The following is a 3642-nucleotide window of genomic DNA, read 5'->3' on the forward strand; positions in this document are numbered from 1 at the left end:
TTAATGGGAGAGACACAACTCGTTATAGTCGGCGGTGTCATCCTCGCTCTCTGAGTAGCCCGGGCTCGCACCCTCTCATTCCCCTCCCTCGCCTTTCATCAAGCTAGTGGATGAAATAACAATCTAACAATTGATCTCACCCACTGCAATTAATGGCCTTCTCGTTGGCGTAATTTGCAGAAGAGAATAAACAGCAACGTAACTGAGACCCGGCAAATGGAAGTAGGAGATACTTGTGTTCATTCACCATTTAGCATATGAGGTGCTTTCAGTTGATTGTCACTCAAAGGTAATTGGGGTTCTATGTATATCAGCACAGTGAGATGACTGTAATAATAGAAGGACACAGCTACGTTTGTAAGAATACTTTGGAGGTAATAGAGTCTAGAAATCTGTTTACAGCCAGCGATATATTTCAAGTTGGATATATAGTACATCCAACTTTACACACATAGGCCTACATACAGTGCACTCATTTAAAGCAATATATCTTGGCTGCATTATTGTTTAACTATATTATCACACATGTGGGATATACTGTAGAAGTGCTGAATATCCAGCTTTATCCACATACATAAAGTATACTCACATAAAGTGACCTATAGGCCTACTATATAGCATATTTCAACTGTGTAATTGTTTATATCATCACAAACTGTAAACAACATTATCACCTGGCACTAATCTGCTTAACGTGACTATATAAGGCAGATATTATATTGACATTATGATTTGCTGTAAAGCTGCTTTGAAACGTGTATTGTGAAAAGTGCTAATTGACTTGACTTGCTAAGTTTACTGCATTTTTTAGTACCATGACAAAAGGCGAAATGTAAAATTTACACTGTTTGGTAGCAAGTAGCCATATAACATGTTAAAATACTAGGCTATATCACTGTTTCTTCCTTTACAGAAGACTGAACTAAAGACTATAGAGGGTATGCACGTGACGTCACCGTCGACCGTTACGACTGCGGTCACGCCAACTGAGTGGCACAAAAACTGAACTGCAGCATTGGTTTTCAGCGTGAATGCCGCGAAAAACACACAAAACACTTCCAAAACGGAAAAGAGCTTTGTGATTGACTGTACAAATAGCTTTGACACAAAACCTGAGGTATATATTTAAAGACTGCAGAAAAAAGAAGCAAATGGATCACTGCAATTCATAGAAACAGCTGGACTCCAGGCAGAGAAACATGGATTTGCAGAATCATTTTGTGTCAAATTGTTGGATTTTGAGGTAAAATCATACCGTATATATTGTATTGTTATATATTATGTTGGCAAATCATCGATTAAATATTTACTATCTTATATTCTGCATAATTGTGTGTTTTAAAATAAACACTGACAAAAACTATAGCCTACTATAAAACTATAGGCTATATATATATGTTGTAGGGCTGGACAATAGGACGATGTAACATTGATATAAGTGATTACGCGGATTTAGACCTACCTATATTGTAGTTATATAAAATATTCACAGGCAGATTTGCTTTATGTATTTCCCTGGCGTCGAAACCAGGCACATATAAATGTCAGGAAACATGATTCCTGGCTGCATGTCAATATCCATGGATTAGGTTTATTTGACAAGTTGTAAGGAACACTTTCGAGTGCAACCTTTAGTATAATCGTTTGTTTTACTCGCGTTTTCTCAGTTTCCCCTATTAAATCCAGTCATGCAGCAGGTTCTTTTGCCACTCAGTCCAGCTGAGGGAGCGCGTTTTCGGCGGGAAAGTGACGTCGATGCATACCCTCTATAGAATAACACAAGACGACCAATATGGCGGAATAAGTCCCGCCTTCTAAATAAGAGCCAATCGCCGATTGGAAAGTCATCGCGTCACTGCAGCGGCCGTTAGAAGCTCCGGTTCCTATAGAAACAATGATACTCGCGTCTCCGAAATGAGACGCGCATTTAGGATTGTGCATGCGTATTAGCTTGATCCAGCCTGAAAAATACAAATTTTTGTCATGATTCAAGCATTTAGAAACAAAATTTATGAGACAGTTGTTGTCAGATTTCATTGGTGATTTCAAATATGAAATTTAATTGAAAGCTTGGCAAACGGCTTTGTTGAATTTGATGTTTCCCCATTCAAAGAGATAGGAGCTGCACTTGCATGCTTGAAAGATGGCCGCGCCGAGTGAAATGACTTGTCTTCAGGCCCGGCTCCAGATATGAGATGAAAGGTGGGCCAAATGATATTCCAGGTGGGCCGGTCGGATTGGTGGGGGGCTTTAATGCTTTAATCTCACATGTCTATTGATATAGATAAGGCAATTGTTAGGGTTGTTTGTTATTGTTATTGTTATAAACTATTATACTATTTTGAAAAATCACATTACAAAATATAATGTGAGATAACACAAATAATATTTGCAACATTTATTATTTAAATTTTTTTTGCACGAGCTGTTTATACTGTACAAAATTAGAACTTTTGTCCAATACCTCCTCTAGGGGGGTCCGGGGGCATGCACCCCTGTAAGAAAATTTTGTACATTTTAAGGTTAAATGCATCAATCTGGTGCACTTTGGAAGCTCAAAATTAAGAGCTTCAACTCATGTACAGTGTGCAAATTGACCAAAAACAACATTGACTTGTACCTGGACATTAAAGAGGGTTCAAACATATTTTTAGTTGTGTCTACATCGTTTTAGGTGTTTTAGGATGCCAAACAATTATAACAATAAAATAATAATACATACATGACAGTAATATCCATATAGGCTATTGTAACAAATGCAATCTAATATATATATATATATATTGGTTAGGCTACTTTACACAACGTATAGGAAAATTAAAATACTAGTTTGTAGCCAATTTCTAATCCTTGAGCTTTAATTTTGATCACCAAATCGCCAGCTGATCGTGTGAGCAAAGTGCGCACTTCTCTTTAAAACACGCAGCACAAACAGACTAAATAGTATATACTTAATCACTGTATATATTTTGGTGCTTTATTAAGGCACAAAGCCATTACGGTTTCGATTTTAGTTCATTGGCAAAATACAATGTAGAGACCATTTATGTTTTAAATTTTCGGTTCATTATTAAACGGTGGCGGCGCACAGGGTCATTAATGGGAAACACTGAATGAATGAATGCTGAAGTTGTCGTTATCATAACAAAAACGCTTCAACCGGACCGAACGAGAGTCTCGAGGCCTGCCGCTGCGCTGAGTGAGTGACAGGAGGCTGCGATGTGCGTGAACTCGCTGTCATATGGATACTGTAGAGAAGCGGTATTGAACGGTTTAACATATTTTAGAGACATGTTTAGAAAAAATATATATTTTAGCAGCACTATTAAGGGGGAGGTTGCCGCTTGGTCTGGAGCTTAATTGAATATCACACTAATTTTGTGATTGGCTGTTATGTGGTGTGGGGCCAGGGTGGGCCCAGAGGCTCTGGGTGGGCCAAGCCTCTGATTGGGTGGGCCAGGCCCACCCTGGCCCCCCCGTGGAGCCGGGCCTGCTTGTCTTAAAGGGACTTTGACTGAACTTAAGAAATAAACACAAAAGGTATTTTACATCTTACTTTACTTTTTTGTTTTGAAATATTAAAAGCTGCTAGATATCGTTTTTGTTATAGAAACTGGAGTGTTTTTCTATATTTAATAGTTG

The sequence above is a fragment of the Megalobrama amblycephala genome, linkage group LG15 (assembly GCF_018812025.1).
Source record: "Megalobrama amblycephala isolate DHTTF-2021 linkage group LG15, ASM1881202v1, whole genome shotgun sequence".
Classification (NCBI taxonomy): domain Eukaryota; kingdom Metazoa; phylum Chordata; class Actinopteri; order Cypriniformes; family Xenocyprididae; genus Megalobrama; species Megalobrama amblycephala.